Consider the following 22,139-nt stretch of genomic DNA (forward strand, 5'->3'; position numbering starts at 1 on the left):
ACAAAGTATAGCCAGTCCAAAGAAACAGAACTTTGCCAAGGGAACACATTGCTCACAGAAAGCACTCATTTCCAGCAACACAAGGCAAGACTCTATACATGGACATAACCGGATGGTCATAACTGAAACCCGATTGATTCTTTTCTTTGCAGTCAGCAAAAATAAGACTGGGATCTATTGTGGCTCAGATCATGAACTCCTTATTGCCAAATTCAGATTTAAATTTAAAATAGTAGGGAAATGACTAGACTATTCATGTAGGACCTAAATCATATCCCTTATGATTAGACTGGGAAAGTGACAAATAGTTCCAAGGGATTAGATCTGATAGAGTTCCTGAATGCCTACAGACAGAGGTTTGTGAAATTGTACAAAAGGCAGTGATTAAGACCATCCTCAAGAAAAAGAAATGCAAGAAGGCAAAATGGATGTCTGGATATAACTTACAAATTACTGAGAAATGAACAGAAGCTAAAACAAAGGAGAAAAGAACAGATATATTCGTGTGTGCAGAGTTCCAAAGAAGAGGAAGGAGAGATAAGAAAGTCTACCTTAGTGAAAGATGCAAAGAAATAGAGGGGAAAATTGGAATGGAAAAGACGAGATCTCTTCAAGATAATTAAAGATACAAAAGGAACATTTCATGCCAAGATGGTCAAAATAAAGAACAGACATGTTATGGACCTAATAGAAGCAGAATATATAAAAAAGAGGTGTCAAGAATACACAGAAAAACTATACAAACAAGATCTTCAATACAAAGATAACCTCGATGGTGAGATCATTCACCTATACTCAGACACCTTGGAATATGTAGTCAAGTAAGATTGCAGCCATGAAATTAAAAGACACTTACTCCTTGGAAGGAAAGTTATGACCAACCTTGATAGTATATTAAAAAGCAGAGACATTACTTTGTCAACAAAGGTCTGTCTAGTCAAAGCTATGGTTTTTCCCGTGGTTATGAATGGATGTGGGAGTTGGACTGTGAAGAAAGCTGATCGCCGAAGAATTGATGCTTTTGAACTGTGGTACTGGAGAAGACTCTTGAGAGTCCCTTGTACTGCAAGGAGATCCAAAAAGTCCATTCTAATTGAGATCAATCCTGGGTGTTCATTGGAAGGACTGATGATACAGCTGAAACTGCAATATTTTGGCCATCTCATGGGACGAGTTGACTCACTCGAAAAGACTCTGATGCTAGGAAAGGTTGGGGGCTGGAGGAGAAGAGGACGACAGAGAATGAGATGGTTGGATGGCATTGCCGACTCTTTGGACATGAGTTTGAGTGAACTCCGGGAGTTGGTGATGGACAGGGAGGCCTGGAGTGATGTGATTCATGGGGTCGCAGAGAGTCAGACACGACTGAGCGACTGAAGTGAACTGAACTGAACTGAATCCTTATGAAGCATCATATGGAGAAAACTAGTGGAGCTGATGGAATTCCAGTTAAGTTATTTCACAGGCTAAAAGATGATTCTGTGAAAGTGCTACTCTCAATATGCCAGCAAATTTGAAAAACTCAGCAATTGCCCCAAGACTGGAAAAGTTCAGTTTTCAGTCCAATCCCAAAGAATGTTCACTCAGAATTGCCCCCATGTCAAATGGTAGAAAAGTAATGCTCAAAATTCTCCCTTCCAGATTCAACAGTACATGAACAACGAACTTCAACATGTTCAAGCTGGATTTAGACAAGTGTAGGAAAAGAAAGATCAAATTGCCAACATCCATGGGAATCATCAGAAAAGCAAGAGATCTCCAAAAACAAGAAAAACAGAAACCTCTACTTCTGCTTCATTGTAATGCCAAAGCCTGTGACTGTGTGGATCACAACAAATTGTTAACTAATAATGATAATAATAAAATGGTGGGAAAACAAGACCACCTGACCTACCTCTTGAGAAATCTATATCTAGGAAAAGAAGCAATAGAATATGAAACGACAGGTTGCTTCCAAATCAGGAAAAGATTGTTCCAAGGCTGCATATTGCCACCCTGCTTAATTAACCTCTATATAGTGTAAAAGTTGCGAAATGCCAATCTGGATGATTCACAAGCTTGAATTAATACTGCTGGAAGAAATACAAATAACCTCTATGAAGTAGATTCACTTCAGTTCAGTTCAGTCGCTCAGTCTTGTCCAACTCTCCGCAACCTCATGAATCACAGCACGCCAGGCCTCCCTGTCCATCACCAACTCCCGGAGTTCACTCAAACTCATGTACAGAGAGTCGGTGATGCCATCCAGCCGTCTCATTCTCTGTCGTCCCCTTCTCCTCCCGCCCAACCTTTCCCAGCATCAGAGTCTTTTCCAGTGAGTCAACTCATCTCATGAGGTGGCCAAAGTATTGCAGTTTCAGCTTTAGCATCAGTCCCTTCAACGACCACCAAGGATTGATCTCTTCTCGAATGGAGTTGTTGGGTCTCCTTGAAGTAAAAGGGACTCTCAAGAATCTTCTCCAACACCACAGTTCAAAAGCATCGATTCTTCGGTGATCAGCTTTCTTCACAGTTCAACACTCACATCCATACATGACCACGGGAAAAACCATAGCCTTGACTAGACGGATCTTAGTTGGCAAAGTGATATCTCTGCTTTTTAATATACTGTCAAGGTTGGTCATAACTTTCCTTCCAAGGAGTAAGAGTCTTTTAATTTCATGGCTGCTGTCAGCATCTGCAGTGATTTTGGAGCCCAAAAAAATAAAGTCTGACATTGCTTCCACTGTTTTCCCATCTATTTCACATGAAGTGATGGGACCAGATGCCATGATCTTCGTTTTCTGAATATTGAGCTGCAAGCCAACCTTTTCACTCTCCCCTTTCACTTTCATCAAGAGGATTTTGTGTTTCTCTTCACTTTCTGCCATAAGGGTGGTGTCATCTGCGTATCTCAGGTTATTGATATTTCTCCCAGCAATCTTAATTCCAGCTTGTGCTTCTTCCAGCTCAGCGTTCCTCATGATGTATTCTGCATATAAGTTAAATAAGCAGGGTGACAAGATACAGCCTTGACGTACTCCTTTTCCTTTTGGAACCAGTCTGTTGTTCCATGTCCAGTTCTGACTGTTGCTTCCTGACCTGCATACACGTTTCTCAAAAGGCAGGTCAGGTGGTCTGGTATTCCCATCTCTTTCAGAATTTTCCACAGTTTATTGTGATCCACAAAGTCAAAGGCTTTGGCATAGTCAATTATACAGAAATAGATTTGTTTTCTGGAATGCTCTTGCTTTTTTGATGATTGAGCAGATGTTGGCAATGTGATCTCTGGTCCCTCTGTCTTTTCTAAAGGAAGCTTGAACATATGGAAGTTCACAATTCACGTATTGCTGAAGTCTATACAGTCAGTCAACACAATACTGGAAGTTGACTGTGGCTCAGATCAGCAACACACGTTGAAAAAAATCATTCTTATATTGAAGAAAGTAGGGAAAACTCCTTGATCATTCAAGTATAATCTAAATAAAATATTTTTGATTGTAATTGCAAAAGCAAATTGATTCAAGGAATTAGATCTGAGAGAGAAGTTTGTGCAGAAGTTTGTGACATTGTACAAAATGAAGCAATGAAGAATATCCCCAGAAGAAAGAAATGCAAAAGGAAAAATGGTTACCTGAAGAAGCCTTAAAAGCAGCTGAAGAAAAGGAAACAAAAAGAGAGAGAAAGAGAGAGAAGTGGAAGGAAAACAAGAACAGGAAAGTTACACCCACCTAAATGTAGAGTTTTGAAGAATAGTTATGGTTTATAAGAAAATCTTTCTCACTGATCTATGCCAAGAAATAAAGGAAAACAATAGAATAGGAAAGGCTAGAGATCTCCTCAAGAAAATTAAATATAGTAGGGGAACATTTTATGCAATAAAGGGCACAATAAAGGACACACATATTAGGGAAGAAAGACAAGCAGAAATATAAGAAAAGGTGACAAAAATACACAGAAGAACTACACAAAGAAAATGTTCAATGCTGAAAAGCACGATGGTATCATCACTCACCTAGACCCAGGCATCCTAGAATGCATAGTCAAGAAGGCTTTAGGAAACATTAGTGAGAACAAATCTGGTGGAGGTGATGGCTATCCAGTTGAGATATTTCAAATCCTAAAATATGATGCTGTGAAAGTACTGCACTCAATATGAAGGCAAATTTGGAGAACTCAGCAGTGGCCACAGGACTGAAAATGATCACTTTTCATCGCATTCCTTTGAACTAACACACAATTGCACTCGTTTCACATAAAGCAAAAAGAAATGCACGGAATTCTCCAAGGAAGTTTTCAACAGTATGTAAAATAATTTCTAGAGATTCAAGCTGCATTTACAAAAGGCAGAAGAACCAGAGATCAAATTTTCCATACCCACTGTATGCTCAAAAAAGCAAGCAATTTCCAGAAAAATATCCCTGCTTTATTGACTATGTCAAAACATGGCTTGTTGAACGCAAAAAGTGTGGAAAATTCTTCAAGAGATGGGAATATCATACAACCTGACCTGCCTCCTGAGAAACTTCTATGAAGATAATGAAACAACAGTTATCATGGACGGGGAACAATGGGCTGGTTCCAAAGTTGGGGAAAGTAGCCACTCAAGGCTGTATATTGTCACCCTGTTTAGTTTTGTAGACTGCGTCGTGTGAAATGCCAAGCTGCATGAAGAACAATTTAGGATCCAGTTTGCCAGGGGAAATAGCAACAAACACAGATATATGACGACACCACCATTACGACACAAAGTGAAGAGAAACTAAGAAATCTCTTAATGAAAGTGAAATTGGAGAGTGAAAATTTTGCTTTCAAACTGCACATTCAATGACTGAAGTTCATGGTATCTGGTCCCAATTCTTCATGGCAAAGAGATGGGGAAACAGTGGAAACCATGACAGACTTTCCTATCTTGGACTTCAAAATCACTGTAGATGGTGACTGCGGCCATAAAAACTATGACGTAAATAGACAGCATATTAAAAAGCAGACATATTACTTTGCTGAAAAAGGTCCATCTAGTCAAAGCTATGGGTTTCCCAGCAGTCAGGTATGGATGTGAGATTTGTACCTTAAAGCTGACTACCAAAGAACTGATATTTTGATCGATCCTATTGGAAAAGACAATTGAGATTTGCACTGCATGTAGAAGAAACAAGTGAATCCTAAGAGAAATTGGTAATGAGTATTCGGACAGATGATGAAGCTGAAACTTCAGTATTTTGGCCACTTGATGTGAAGAACAGATACTGTAAAACACTCTGATACTTGGAAAGACTGATGACAGAATGAGAATTGGACGACAAAAAATGAGAAGATTGGATGCCGTCACTATTTTTCAAAGACTAGCAAGAGAGATATTGCATCACCACTTGATGGAGATGTATTTGAGCAAGTTCTGGGAGCTATAGATGAACGAGTAAGCCTGGCATGCTTCAGTTGATGGGGTCAGAAAGTGTAAGATGAATGAGGGACAGAAATAAGTTGAACTGAATGGTGGTGGGCTGTTTGCATCAAGGGATCCTAGGATAGTGGAAGACTTTGATGCCCATGAAAGCAGTTCAGAGCCTTCAGGTTTTCAGGCTTGGGGAGAAGGGAATAGCAGTCGGCACAAAGATGTTACACTTCTTGGCCAAAAATCCTGACATAAATTCCTTTCTTTCTCTGGGATATCATCCTTGGCTGTGTATGGCAGAGAGGCAAAATGTCTCTCTGCACTTTAGAGATGGTTCTGAAAGTCTCACTGGAGGACAATCTCTAATTTTGTTACGGTAATCCTGAGTGAAATGTGTTCCATGAGACTCACAAGAGACTGGAATTTAAGCGGGCATCTGGTTGTCCCCCAGCCAAAACTTTAGCTGAATTCATGGTTCATGAACTCCATAAGCTAAAAGCCTGGCAGGGATCCTGAGCTACAGGAAGATCTACCACAGCCTCATGAGGGCAACAGAAAGAGAGCCTTGGCATTTAGAAAGTTAGGGAGTCCTGGCCTGGAATCATGCCCTCTTGGGAGAGGAATGCCACTTTCTGCATAATGAAGCCATGAGTTGTGGGCCCAGGGCAGGCAGGCTCCCCAGGGTGTGATCTGTGTGGGGATTCTGTGTATGTGTGGGTAGAAGTAAACTATGGTGTTGCCAAAAATGGAAGCCACCTGACTTTTTGGGCTTCACGTTCAGTGACTTGTTTCAGCAGAGGTCCTTTGGATCCATATGTACCTTCTTCATGATATTGCTTCAGACACAGTCCTGTCACATTCTCTTTGGCCTTTTGAAAGCCCCGACTTGTCCTTTCCCTGCTACCGGGAGATAACCATGGGGGAGGGGGAGTGAAAGTATCTCCAAACAGGCTCTTACACAATTAGCAGGCACAGGGACACCTCTCTCAGAAGTCTTGGGCCTGAGTGGGTACTGGGCCTGCCATAATTGCATGACATTGACAAACAATGATTTTGAGAGACCTTGCTGAGATGGGGTGCTTAAAGTCAGTGCAGTCCGAAGCCCCATGTTATTCTGGTGTGGTTGCTGGAAGGAAAGTGCATGGAATGGAATCATATCAGTGTGACTGGCACTGTGAACCAGTCAATACGATGGAGGAATACAGAATAGCACCACTCATTCAGCTGTTCACCACAAGCACTTCCAGCCCACCCAACTCTGAGTAGGTCAGTCCTCCTCATGACATGTCCCAATATTTTGAAACCTTTCAGAGTAAACAGTATAGGTAGAAGAGGACACTAACTTGATTCACGAGTAAATGGAAGAAAACCACCAGAGAAAATGAGAGGTCCTTATCCAAGTCCATTTTCCTGGACAAGTAAAGGTGTAGTTCTGCATCTGTGAAAATTTTCTTTTAGTGTTGGGTGTATCTGTGTCTGTATCTGCACTCACTGGCCCAAAACTGCATGCGAACTGCCAGAACTGGCCTGGGTGGCAGTTTGAAGCCAGGGAATCAAGCCCAAGGATGTCAGAGTGGCGGCAAGAGAGCACTCAGGGCCATTGAGGGAGATGCAAAGCAGTCAAGAAACAGAATGGCCCAGATTACAAAGCAAAGAGATGGGGTATGCAGAGCCCCTACAAAGAGCTTTCTGTCTTTCTCAAATGAAGCAGTACTCTTTCAGCCACAGGACCAGGCACATCTTTCTTTTATGTAAGGTTTGGGACCCTGATGGCTCTGTAGCATAAGCTGATGCAGCCTGTTGAGTAGAATTGCCCAAGAAAGGCAATGCCAAAGAAGCTCAGTCTACCACTCGGTTACACTCAACGGACACATGAGAAAAGTAATGTTGAAAATTCTCCAACCAGACTTCAGCAATACATGAATCATGGACTTCCAGATGTTCAAGCTGGCTTTAGAAAAGGCAGAGGGACTAGAGATCAGATTACCAACATCCTCTGGCTCATCAAAAAAGCAAGAAAGTTCCAGAAAAACATCTATTTCTGCTTTATTGACTATGCCACAGCCTTTGAGAGTGTGGATCACAATAAATTGTGGAAAATTCTGAACGAGGTGGGAATAACAGACCACCTGACCTACCTCCTGAATATCTGCTGGCAGATCAGGAAGCATCAGTGAAAACTGGACATGGAACAACAGACTGGTTCCAAATAGGAAAAGGCTGTATATTGTCACCCTGTTCATTTAACTTATATGCGGAATACATCATGAGAAACACTGGGCTGGATGAAGCACAAGCTGGAGATAAGATTGCCGAGAGAAATATCAATAATCTCAGATGTGAATATCATACCACGTTTATCGCTGAAAGTGAAAAAGAACTAAAGAGCCTCTTGATGAAAATGAAAGAGGAGAGTGAAAATTCTGGCTTAGAGTTCATCATTCAGAAAACGAAGATCATGGCCTCTTGTCCCATCACTTCATGACAAATAAATGGGGAAAGAAGCGAAAAAGCAGCTTTGGGCTCCAAATTGTTTGGGCTCCAAAATCACGGCAGATGGTGACTGCAGCCATGAAATTAAAAGACATTTCTTCCTTTGAAGGAAACATGACCAATGTAGACAGCATAGTAAAAAGCAGAGACATTACTTTGTCCACAAAGGTCCATCTAATGAAGGCTATGGTTTCTCCACTAGTCAGGTATGATTGTGAGATTTGTAATATAAAGAAAGCTGAGCACTGAAACATTGATGCTTTCCAACTATGGTGTTGAAGAAAACCCTTGAGAATCTCTTGGACTTCAAGGAGATCCAACCAGTCCATCCTAAAAGAGAGCAGTCCTAAGTATTCTTTGTAAAGACTGATGTTGAAACTCCAGTAATTTGGCCACCTTATGCAAAGAACTGACTCACTGAAGAAGACACTGATGCTGGGAAAGATTGAAGGCAGGAGGAGAATGGGATGACAGAGGATGAAATGATTTGATGGCATCACAGACTCAATGGAGATCAGTTTGAGCCCACTCCTGTAGTTGATGCTATACAGGGAGGTATGGCACACTGAAGGCCATGGGCTCATGAATAGTAGGAAACGACTGAGGGCCGGAACTGAACTGAACCTCCAGAATTTGCCAGTTTCCAACATCACTCAAATCTTCACAAAATTTTTAAACATCAGTGCTTTGCAGTGAATGGCTTAGGATGATCCTTCTGCTGCTCCCATCCCGACAGGGCTGAGGTGATAGGGTTAGCTGGCACGAGTTCTCATGTGGAAGCAGGAAGAAAACAGAACCACTTTTAAAGGGCCTCTGTACAGTAAATGAGCTGACTTCAATGCCCCTGCACTGATGAGTCATGTCCCATAGTGGGATGCTGACCTTGATATCCCTTAATTAGAGATTCTTCATCTGTAATTCTCTTTAGAGAGAATTCCATCTCCAAATATGGAATTCTCTGTAGGTCGCATATTGGCGTAGGGCAAAATGTTTCTAATTGAAGCACAGAACTCAGTGTTTCAAATAAAAATGTATGCATGTAAATTCCCCGTATGAAATATGGAATTCACTATATTGCATACGTGAATTTCTCAACACTCAACCCTCAATTTCCAGAATGAAAATGGAAATCTCAGTTGGTCTTAGCCAAAAAGGTGCACAGCTTCGTTTTCAATTGTTTGTGAATCCATTCGGTGAGGGATAACACATTTGTTTACCAAACCTTGGAAGGAATGGCTGATGCAATATGAAGTGGGAGAGTGCATTTCCATCTCCTTTTAGAAGCTGCATATTACAGCTGTGAATCTTCCCCTCTCTACATTGCCTACAGCTGTGCACTAATTAAGGCATCCCACAGAAAGGTAGATTTCATCCTATCTCCCGTATAGTGCCTAACGTCATAGGAATGACGTTACCAAGAGTGTTCCCAAAGTTTAGAGCACATTAAACAAGACTAATGGTTCTAATGGTGGGAATCACACACACACACACACACACACACAATGATTTCCTAATTAAGTAACAAATCTTACTGGTTGTAGTTCAGACAAAAACCTCCCAAATCAGGCAGCATATGTTACTGCAAATTAACATCTGGATAACTAATATACTTTTATACCTGTTCATTAAGCTAATTACTGAATACTGTGAATGTCACCAGAACATTATGCTTAACAACGTGTGTAGCTAACGTTGTATATCTTCAACTGGATCTCAATACCTAGTCATTTAATAGATACTTTAGGAAGAACAAATAAAGTTGGCTTGGAACATTTAGGGAGGGTTTCCCTCATTTGAAATAATCATTTAAATGTCAGAATTGAAGTATAGTTCTTACTTCATCCCTGTACTTGACAAACGTTGTGCTGGGAGCCCTTCTGGCTAAACTTTAACCTCTGTGAATACCTTACTCAATCTCTAGTTAATCCCTTTACCCGCAAATCAGCTCAGACTTTGTAAGTAGGGATAGATCAAGTACCTACAGGCCATCGCATACACCCAGAGGATATCCTGTTCTATCAAATTTTCTAATTCATGTCACAAATCAGTAAGTCCAGCAAGAAACCCCGAGAGCTAAGTGTGTCAAACAGGACCACTGGGAAAACATCTGTAGGAATTACAAGGCTAAAACCCAGTGCTGCTAGGCGAATAGGGCATTTTTTATTGAGAATAGAGTTTGGACATTCATCATATCCAGTATTTTCTTTCTTAATGTGGTCCATTTCAGACTGGTACAGGTACTGCATACAATTCAGTTTAATGCAGAAGGCAATTAGTTATTTTGAACAACAGGGAACAAAATAACACCCCAAGAGATGTGGAAACAGGTCCTCAACTTGACAATGTAATCTTTTTCAGTCTGGGTTTTAAGTATACTGAGCATGTCTAGAAGAAGGTCAGCATTCTAGATCCCACCAAGTACTTATTCAAATGACAGAAACTGGGAAACTCTCTTCCAATAATTTAAAAGAAACTTTCAAAAGATAGTTCTCTCTTCCAAAAAAGAAACTTCTAATCCCCTAGATATTTCTACATAATTGACCAATAATTGTCTCCAATTTAGCACATCTCTTGCCTGACTCCAAAACCTGCTTTAGTCTTTTAGTCAAAAAATGGTAACTCAGTTCCAATTGTTAAAAAAAAAAAAGGCACAGTCATCATTGACTTTCTTCTTTCACAGGCCACATTTCAGTCTTTGGCAAATCTAGCATTTGAACACTTCTCATCTTCTTCTCTTATACTGGAGGGTTTCAAGCCTTCATTACGGCTAACCTTCTTTATTTATTGTTTTTCCGTCATTAAGTCATGTCTGACTCTTTGTCACCCCATGGACTGCAGTACACCAGGCTTCCCTGTCCATCACCAACTCCCAGAGCTTACTCAAAATCATGTCCATCCAATCGGTGATACCATCCCACCTTCTCACCCTCTGTCATCCCCTTCTCCTCCTGCCTTCCATCTTTTCCAGCATCGGGACCTTTTCCAAGGAGTTGGCTCTTTGCTTCAGGTGGTCAAAGTATTGGAGCTTCAGATTCAGCATCAGTCCTTCCAGTGAAATTTCTGGATTGATTTCCTTTAGGATTGGCTGGTTTGATCTCCTTGCAGTCCAAGGAACTCTCAAGCGTCTACTCTACCAGCAGAATTAGAAAGCATCAGTTCTGTCACTGTATCCTGTCAATTCATTTTCTTCCACCATTCAGTACCCCTCAATGATTCTCTGTATCATTTTGAGTAAAAATAAAAGTCTTTGCAGTAAAAAAAAAAAAAAAAAAAAGAAGAAGAAGAAGAAGAAAAGAAAAAAAAAATAATGAAAATCTCTTTACTTCATGTGAAAATCTGTACGCATATTTTTTACATGAAAATGGGATATTAATGTATTTCACCTATACATAACTGGATGTTAAATTTCCTACATGACATCTGGAATTTTGTGTATTTCACTTATTAAATGCTAGCCATCGATTTTAGTACACAAAATAAGGATTTTGATTGTTTCACATATGTAAATCTGGGCACTGATTTTCTTCCTTTAAGTATGGAATTCTCTGTATTTCACATATTAAAACTCTATCGCAGATGGAATCCATGAAAAAATGAATTTCCTATATTTTATTTAGCAAAATAAGGGCTAAAATTTTCAATTGTCTGTATTTCACAAATGAAAATCTTGCTCTGATTTTCTTACATGAAATATGGATTTCTGTATTTTCTGTATTTGAAACTCTAGGCATGGTGCTTTTTTCCATGAAGTATGAAATCATTTTGTTTCACATCACCTATTCAGGTGCCAAATTTCCTACTAGAAATATGGAATTACTTATTTAACATAGGCAAATCAATGTCTATATTCCTATTTGAAATATCAATTATCTACAATTTACATATGAATATTTGTTGAAGATTTTTTTCCTACATTACATATAGAATTTTCTACACTTCACATATGAAAATCAGGATAGTTGTTTTTCCTACAAGGAATGAGGAGTTCCTTTTCTTAAGCAAGAACATATGGGTGCAGATTTTCCTGCATGAAAAATGGAAATCTCTGCTTTTCAATTCTTTACCATCTATGCTAAATGGGAACTTGAATGGTTTTAGGAAGACTTGTAAGCTCTTTCTAAAATTAAAGCTGAGAAAAGATGTCCATTTCATCATAGGGTTCTGGAATGTAAAAACAGAGAATAAAAGGATACCTGGTGCAATGGGCATGTTTGACCTTGGTGTATGAAATGAGGTGTGTCAAAGACTAACAATGTTTTGGCAAATAGAAAGGGTAAAATTGAAAATAGTGACAGACAGGTTTCTTTAGCTCCAAAATCACTGGGGACAGTGATCACATCCCTGAGAATAAAAGACCCCTTCTCCTGGGAAGAAAATCTATGATAAACCTAGACATAGACACAATGTACTGAAAAGCGGAGATATCTCTTTGGCAATAAAGGTCCCTTTAGTCAGGGCTATGGTTTTAGCAGAAGACATGTACGGATGTGCTAGCTTCACTATAAAGAAGGCTGAGTTACAAAGCATTGAGGCTTTGCAGCTGAGTGCTAAAGATGGCTCTTGAGAGACCCTTGTCAAGAAAGGAGTTCAACCCCACCAATCCTAAAGGAAACTAACCCTAAACATCCATTGGAAAGACTGATGTTGAAACTGAAATTCCAATACTTTGGCTACCCTGGTGTGAAGAAATAATACATGGGAAAACATTGAGGTTCTGCCTTGCCATTGAAAAGAAAAAAAAATATTATCGGCTCTGATATGGGTAGATGGTGGACAGGAGGAGATTGGGGCCACAGGGGGTGAGATCGTTGGACAGCATCACTTAAGTCGATGAACATGTGTTTCACTAAAGTGTTGGAGACAGTAAAGTATAGGGAGGTCGGGAGTGCTGCCATTCACGGTGTTGCAAGGTGTTGGACGTGACTGAGTGACAGAATATTACCAACAACTGTATTTCACATATATCAATGGGGATGAGATTGTTGAATTTGAAACATAGAAATCCTTTTTTGTCCATAGAAAAATTAGATATTCCTGCATGAAATATGGAATTTTCTCTACTTCATAAATGGATGTCTTTGTACAGAACTTTCCTTGTAAACTATGACGTTTCAATATTTCATGCACCAAAATCTGAATTAAAATATCTTTTTTTTTGGTAATTTATTTTTTATTGGAGGCAAATTATTTTACAATATTATATTGGTTGGTTTTGCCATACATTGACATGAATTGGCCCAGGGTTTACATAAGTTTCCCCTCCTGAACCCCCCACCCACCTCCCTTCTCCTTTATCCGCCCTCTGGGTCATCCACGCATGCCAGCCCCGAGCATCCTATAACATGCATTGACCCTGAACTAGTGATTCGTTTGACTTATGACAACATACGTGTTTCAATGCCATTCTCCCAAATCATCCAACCCTCACCCTCTCCCACAGAGTCCCAAAGACTGTTCTATACATCTGTGTCTCTTTGGCTGTCTTGTATACAGGGTTATCGTTTGCATCTTTTTAAATTCCATATATATGTGTTAGTATACTGTATTGGTGTTTTTCTTTCTGGCTTACTTCACTCTGTATAATAGGCTCCAGTTTCATCCACCTCATTAGAACTGATTCAAATGTATTCTTTTTAATGGCTGAATAATACTCCATTGTGTATATGTCCCAAAGCTTTCTTATCCATTCGTCTGCAGATGGACATCTAGGTTGCTTCCATGTCCTGGCTATTATAAACAGTGCTGCAATGAACATTGGAGTACATGTGTCTCTTTCAATTCTGGTTTCCTCGGTGTGTATGCCCAGGAGTGCGATTGCTGGATCATATGGCAGTTCTATTTCCAGTTTTTTGAGGAACCTCCACAATGTTCTCCATAGTGGCTGTACTAGTTTGAAATCCCACCAACAGTGTAAGAGGGTTCCTTTCTCTCCACATCCTCTCCAGCATTTATTGCATGTAGAGTATTGGATAGCAGCCATTCTGATTGCTGTGAAATGGTATCTCATTGTGGTTTTGATTTGCATCTCTCTGATTATGAGGGATGTTGAGCATTTTTTCATGTGATTGTTACCATTTTTATGTCTTTGAAAAAATGTCTGTTTAGTTCTTTGGCCCATTTTTTGATTGGGTCATTCATTCTTCTGGAATTGAGCTTCAGGAGCTGCTTGTATATTTTGGAGATTAATCCTGTATCAGTTGCTTCATTTGCTATTATTTTCTCCCATTCTGAAGGCTGTCTTTTGACCTTACCTATAGTTTCCTTTGCTGTGCAGAAGCTTTTGATTTTAATTGGTCCCATTTATTTATTTTTGCTTTTATTTCCAATATTCTGGGAGGTGGGTCATGGAGGATCCTGCTGTGATTTATGTCGGAGAGTGTTTTGCCTACGTTCTCCTCTAGGAGTTTTATAGTTTCTGGTCTTACATTTAGTTCTCTAATCCATTTTGAGTTTATTTTTGTGTATGGTGTTAGGAAGTGTTCTAGTTTCATTCTTTTACAAGTGGCTGACCAGTTTTCCCAGCACCACTTGTTAAAGAGACTGTCTTTTCTCAATTTTATATTCTTGCCTCCTTTGTCAAAGATGAGGTGTCCATAGGTGAGTGGATTTATCTCTGGGCTTTCTATTTTGTTCCATTGATCTATATTTCTGTCTTTCTGCCAGTACCATACTGTCTTGATGACTGTGGCTTTGTAGTAGAGCCTGAAGTCTGGCAGGTTAATTCCCCCAGTTCCATTTTTCTTCCTCAAGATTGCTTTGGCTATTCGAGGTTTTTTGTATTTCCATACAAACTGTGAGATTATTTGTTCTAGTTCTGTGAAAAATATTGTTGGTAGTTTGATAGGGATTGCATTGAATGTATAAATTACTTTGGGTAGTATAGACATTTTTACAATATTTATTCTTCCAATCCTTGAACATGGTATATTTCTCCATCTATTAGTGTCCTCTTTGATTGCTTTCAGTAGTGTTTTATAGTTTTCTATGTACAAGTCTTTTGTTTCCTTAGGTAGATATATTCCTAAGTATTTAATTCTTTTCGTTGCAACAGAGAATGGAACAGTATCCTTAATTTCTCTTTCTATATTCTCATTATTAGTGTATAGGAATGCAAGGGATTTCTGTGTGTTGATTTTATATCTTGCAACTTTACTGTATTCATTGATTAGCTCTAGTAGTTTTCTAGTAGAGTCTTTCGGGTTTTCTGTGTAGAGGATCATGTCATCAGCGAACAGTGAAATTTTACTTCTTCTTTTCCAATTTGTATTCCTTTTATGTCTTTTTCTGCTCTGATTGCTGTAGCCAAAACTTCCAGAACTATGTTGAATAGTAGTGGGGAGAGTGGGCACCATTGTCTTTTTCCTGACTTTAGGGGAAATGCTTTATGTTTTTCACCATTGAGGATAATGTTTGCTGTGGGTTTGTTATATATAGCTTTTATTATGTTGAGGTATGTCCCTCTATTCCCACTTTCTGGAGGGTTTTTATCATAAATGGATGTTGAATTTTGTCGAAGGCTTTCTCTGCATCTATTGAGATAATCATATGATTTTTATTTTTCAGTTTGTTAATGTGGTGTTTTACGTTGAGTGATTTGCGGATATTGAAGAATCCTTGCATTCCTGGGATAAAACCCACTTTGTCATGATGTATGATCTTCTTAATATGTTGTTGGATTCTGATTGCTAGAATTTTGTTAAGGATTTTTGCATCTATGTTCATCAGTGATATTGGCCTGTAGTTTTCTTTTTTTGTGGGGTCTTTACCAGGTTTTAGGGTTAGGGTGATGGTGGCCTCATAGAATGAGTTTGGAAGTTTCCCTTCCTCAGCAAATTTCTGGAAGAGTTTGAGTAGAATATGTGTTAGCTCTTCTCTAAATTTTTTGTAGAATTCGGCTGTGAAGCCGTCTGGACCTGGGCTTTTGTTTGCTGGAAGATTCCTGATCACAGCCTCTAGTTCCGTGCTTGTGATGGGTCTGTTCAGATTTTCTATTTCTTCGTGGTTCAGTTTTGGAAAGTCGTACTTTTCTAGGATTCTGTCCATTTCTTCCAGGTTATTCATTTTATTGCCATATAATTTCTGATAGTATTCTCTAATAAACCTTTGTATTTCTGTGTTGTCAGTTGTGATGTCTCCATTTTCATTTCTAATTTTATTGATTTGGTTCTTCTCCCTTTGTTCCTTGATAAGTCTGGCTAGTGGTTTGTCAACTTTATTTACCTTCTCAAAGAACCAGCTTTTGGCTTTGTTGATTTTTGCTATGGTCTCTTTTGTTTCTTTTGCATTTATCTCTGCCCTAATTTTTACAATTTCTTTCCTTCTATTGACTCTGGGGTTCTTCATTTCTTCCTTTTTCTAGTTGCTTTAGATGTAGAGTTAGGTTATTTAGTTGACTTTTTCCTTGTTTCTTGATGTGTGCCTGTATTGCTATGAACTTCCCCCTTAGCACTGCTTTTACAGTGTCCCAGTGGTTTTGGGTTGTTGTGTTTTCATTTTCATTCATTTCTATGCATATTTGATTTCTCTTTTGATTTCTTCTATGATTTGTTCAATACTCAGCAGCGTGTTTTTCAGCCTCCATATGTTGGCATTTTTAATAGTTTTTCTCCCGTAATTGAGATCTAATCTTACTGCATTGTGGTCAGAAAAGATGCATGGAATTATTTAAACTTTTTTGAATTTACCAAGGCTAGATTTAGGGCCCAGGATATGATCTATCCTGGAAAAGTTTCCATGTGCGCTTGAGAAAAAGGTGAAATTCATTGTTTTGGGGTGAAATGTCCTATAGAGATCTATTAGGACTAACTTGTCTATTGTATCATTTAAAGTTTGTGTTTCCTTGTTAATTTTCTGTTTAGGTGACCTATTCATAGGTGTGAGTGGGCTATTAAAGTCTCCCACTATTACTGTGCTATTTTTAATTTCCTCTTTCATACTTGTTAGTAATTTTCTTACATATTGCAGTGCTCCTATGTTGGGTGCATAAATATTTAGAATTGTTATATCTTCATCTTGGATTGATCCTTTGATCATTATGTACTTTCCTTCTTTGTCTCTTTTCATAGTCTTTGTTTTAAAGTCTATTTTATCTGATATGAGTACTGCTACTCCTTCTTTCTTTTGGTCTCTATTTGCGTCGAATGTCTTTTTCCAGCCCTTCACTTTCAGTCTGTATGTGTCCCTAGTTTGAAGTGGGTCTCTTGTAGAGAACATATACGGGGGTCTTGTTTTTGTGTCCATTCAGCCAGCCTTTGTCTTTTGGTTGGGACATTCAACCCATTTACGTTTAAGGTGATTATTGATAAGTATGATCCCATTGCCTTTTACTTATTTGTTTTCGGTTCGAGTTTATATACCCTTTCTGTGTTTCCTGTCTAGAGAAGATCGTTTAATATTTGTTGGAGAGCTGATTTGGTGATGCTGAAATCTCTCCGCTTTTGCTTGTCTGTAAAGTTTTTGATTTCTCCTTCATAATTGAATGAGATCCTTGCTGGGTATAGTCATCTGGGCTGTAGGTTACTTTCTTTCATCACTTTAATATGTCTTGCCATTCCCTCCTGGCCTGAAGAGTTTCTATTGAATGATCAGCTGTTATCCCTATGGGGATCCCCTTGTGTGTTATTTGTTGTTTTTCCCTTGCGGCTTTTAATATTTTTTCTTTGTGTTTGATCTTTGTTAATTTGATTAATATGTGACTTGGGTTATTTCACCTTGGGTTTATCCTATTAGGAACTCTCTGTGTTTCTTGGATTGGGTGATTATTTCCTTCCCCATTTTAGTGAAATTTTCAACTATTATTTCCTCAAGTATTCTCTCATGGTCTTTCAGTTTGTCTTCTTCTTCTGGGACTCGTATGATTCCAATGTTGGGGTATTTAACATTGTCCCAGAAGTCTCTAATATTGTCCTCATTTCTTTTAATTTGTTTTCCTTTTTCCATCTCTGTTTCATTTATTTGTACAATTCTATCTTCTAGCTCACTTATCCTGTCTTCTATCTCCGTTATTCTACTGCTTGTTCCCTCGAAAGTGTTTCTGATCTCATCTATTGCATTGTTCATTGTATATTGACTCTATTTTCCCCTCTAATTCCTTATTAAACATTTCTTGCATCTTCTCAATCCTTTTCTCCACTTTATTTATCTGTAACTCCTTTTTGCTTTCCACATTTTGAATCATTTTCACAATTAAAATTCGAAATTCTTTATCGGGTAGGTTCCCCATGTCTTCCTCTTTAGTTTGTGTTGGTGGGAATTTATCCTGTTCCTTTACTTGCTGGGTGTTTCTCTGCCTCTTCATCTTGCTTATATTACTGTGCTTGGGGTTGCCTTTTCGTCCTCTGGCAGTTTATGGAGTTCTCTTTATTATGTAGTTACCTCGTTGTGTGGGGTTGGATGGGTGACTTGTCATGGTTCCCTAATTTGGTTTGCTTGTTTCAGTGTTCTGGTGGGTGGAGCTGGATTTCTCTCTGGATTGCAATGGAGAGTCCAGTAATGAGTTTGAGATGTCAGTGGTTTGGGGTGGCTTTGGGCAGTCTGTATGTTGACGCTCAGGGCTATTTTCCTGTGTTGCTGGAGAATTTGTGTGGTATTTATTTCACTGAAACTTGCTGACCCTTCGGTTGTGCCTGGTTTCAGTTTATGTATGGAGGCATTTGATGGGCACCTATCAATTAATGTTCCCTGTAACAGAAGGTCTCCGGTGTTCTCAGGATTTGGCCTTAAGCCTCTGCCTCTGGTTGTCAGTCTTATTCTTGCAGTAGGCTCAAGACTTCTCCCTCTGTTACCTCCAAGGCAGTTCCTTCTATTGTAAAATCTCTTCTGTTTGCTGGTCTCTTCAGTGACTAGTTCCCATCCTGACACCAGGGGGTGGTGGTGGACACCGGCTCACCTGTTCGGTCCTGCCGTGGGGAGGGAGGAACGCTGCTAACAAATATCACTGTCATCTGTGGGGAGTGCTTACAGTGTCTCGACTACTGTGGGAATGCGCCTGCACGCAGCATGTGTGTTTTTCCTGTTTATGCTGCTCAGGCTCTAGGTTGTCTGCCAGGTGCTGTCCCTGGCCGGCGCTGGGTTGCATGCACTTCCCAGGTCTAAGCCACTCAGGTTCAGGTCCGCGAGTACTCCACAAAAGCGCAGACTTGGCTGGGCCTGTGTTTTGTGCCTTCCCCGGTCTGAGCAGCTCAGGTGACCAGGGGTTTGGCGAGCGTGGTCGCTGTGGCTTATCGCCTCCCTGGTCCCTGCTGCTTGGTTTTCTATGTGTACAACCAGAGCACTTTCTCAGGCAAATATTGACTGGCAGAAATCCAAGAAGTCTTGGTTAGCAAGGAAGCCTGACTGCAGCTTGGTATGGGAAGCCTATTTGGGGCCGCAGCTGCCCCTTCCAACACTGGTTGCCCTCCATGCCTGTCCCGGCAGGAGCTGGGGGATGGGCCGCCCAAGCCGGATTGCTTTGCTCAGTCCTTTGTTCTGTGAGAGGGAATGGAAGAGTATTAGGATGGGGCTTTTCGCTGCACAGTCTTCTTTGGTCCTGTTAGAGCGCTCAGCTTGCCCTCGGGGTGTTCAGCCCTGTCGTCTCTCTAAGCGCTGCCATCACGCCTCCCTGCCCAGCCCCCACCTGCTAGTGGTGGGTGCGCGCATCTGCACCACTTCTCCACTCAGAGTTTCCTCTGGGCACTTAGTCTGTGGGCTTTAATTATTTATGTCTCTTTTCTCCTAGTTTTGCGGCCCTCTGAGGTTCCAAGTCTACCCATAGAGTCGCCTGTGTTTCCAGGTGTTTGGAAACTTCTCTCTTATTTTTTTTTAAGCCTCCCTTCCCAAGACGGAGCTCTCTTCCTCCCTCTTTTGTATCTCTTTATCTTTTATGCTGTTTCCTACCTCTTTTCGAAGTCTATGGGCCGCTTTTCTGGGTGCCTGATGTCCTCTACCGGTATTCAGAAGTTGTTTTAAGGGATTTACTCAGTGTTCAAATGTTCTTTTGCTGATTTTGTGGGGGAGAAAATGGTCACCCTGTCCTATTCCTCCAACATCTTCTCATGCTCCCCTTAGTTTCAGTTCGATCATAACCATATTTTGAACGAGGTTATCCTCACATTTAGTAACAATCAAAAGAAGAGTTGATCATTAAAAAAATGTCTCTACAGTATCTTTATTATTCCGAGATAAGAAGAAGAAGCATATTAAAGCAATGGGTAATATTGGTGATCATAACTCTGACTTCAGTTCTGAAATTAGAGGAGCAAATGTATTTTCAGACTGCAGGAGTTTAACTGTGCCATTCATACTAAAGTGTTCTACCATTCAGATAGTTGCTGATACAAGTGCCCTAACTTGATATTATTTCTCTTCTCCATCATCAGTATCAGTTAGACCACAAGAAAATATTGTGATACATCAACCTGTTATTTCTCTTATTGATTTTTTAATGGAAGGGTAATAGTTTTAAAGCCTTTGACTGTGTGGATCACAATAAACTGGGGAAAATTTTGAAAGAGATGGGAATACCAGACCCCTGAGCTGCCTCTTGAGAAACCTGTATGCAGGTCAGGAAGCAACAGGCAGAACTGTACATGGAACAAGAGACTGGTTCCAAATAGGAAAAGGAGTACGTCAAGGCTGTATATTGTCAACTTGCTTATTTAACTTATATGCAGAGTACATCATGAGGAATGCTGGCTGGAGGAAGCACCAGCTGGAATCAAGATTTCTGGGAGAAAATCAATAACCTCAGATATGCAGATAACACCACCCTTACAGCAGAAAGAGAAGAAGAATTCAAACGCCTCTTGGTGAAAGTGAAAGAGGAGAGTGAAAAGGTTGGCTTGAAGCTGAACCTTCAGAAAACAAAGATTAAGGCCTCTGATCCCATCATTTCCTGAGAAATAGATGGAAAAACAGTGGAAACTGTGTCAGACTTAATTTTTTGGGCTCCGAAATCACTGCAGATGCTGATTGCAGTCATGAAATTAAAAGACGCTTACTCCATGGAAGGAAAGTTATCACCAACCTCGATAGTATATTAAAAAGCAGAGACATTATTTTGCCAACTAATGTCCGTCAAGTAAAGGCTATGGTTTTTGCCGTGGTCATGTATGGATGTGAGACTAGGACTGTGAAGAAAGTTGATCACCGAAAAATTGATGTTTTTGAACTGTGGTGTTGGAGAAGATTCTTGAGAGTCACTTATACTGCAAGGAGATCCAACCAGTCCATTCTAAAGGAGATCAATTCTGGGTGTTCATTGGAAGGACTGATGCTGAAGCTGAAACTCCAATATTTTGGCCACCTCATGTGATGAGTTGTCTCACTGGAAAAGACTCTGATGCTGGGAAAGTTTGAGGACAGGAGGAGAAGGGGACAACAGAGAATGAGATGGCTGGATGGCATCACCGACTCTCTGGACATGAGTTTGAGTGAACCCTGGAGTTGGTGATGGACAGGGAGGCCTGGCGTGCTGTGATTCATCGGGGCTCGGAGATTCGGACACGACTGAGCAACCGAACTTAATGGAACTGAATTGAATCATTTTACCGAATTTTGCTGTATTCAGTCAGAACTCAAAATAAATCAGGCATAGATATACCTATATCCCCTCCCTTTCGGAACACCCTCATATCTCCCTCTCCATCTCACAATCTAAATTGAGCATTTTCACTGGGTGTCACTTAGCAGCTGCTCTAAATCAAATGGCTGCAATGTCTACTTGACATACTTTGGCAGCTATGTCTGCTTCTATTTTGCAGTACCACATCGTAACTCCATTATGCAAAGGTGATTTTGGACTGAGGGTGGAAACTTCTACCTTTCCAGGTGTGTAGGGTAATGTGCCAGCAATGGCAAATCTTTTCCTAAACTACAACAGGCAGGCCATTCATATTTCCCTGAATTTTGCAAGAATTCCGTGTGTCTCCAGACGGGTGCTGAACTCATATTTTGACCCTCCTGAACTATGTGAACTTTTCAAGAATTCCATGTGTCTCCAGAGGGGTGCTGAACTCATATTTTGACCCTCCTGACCTATGTGAACTTAGCATGATCCCAGGAAGATATGGTTAACAACTGGCAGCCTGCTCAGAGTTTGGTGGCACATGTGGTCTCTGGGGCTGATATAAAAGCAGCCTCGTGCCTTCAGCCTTGGTCTGATGCAAACATTCCTCTCTGCCTCCGTGGAAGAGAGGGTCATGAATGGAAGCCTGTTTGCACATCTTTGATATTTTGTAAGAGACTCTTGAGAGTCACTTGGACTGCAAGGAGATCCAACCAGTTCATTCTAAAG

The sequence above is a fragment of the Moschus berezovskii genome, chromosome Y, assembly GCF_049115385.1.
Source record: "Moschus berezovskii isolate FMDL1 chromosome Y, NW_MosBer_1.0, whole genome shotgun sequence".
NCBI lineage: Eukaryota > Metazoa > Chordata > Mammalia > Artiodactyla > Moschidae > Moschus > Moschus berezovskii.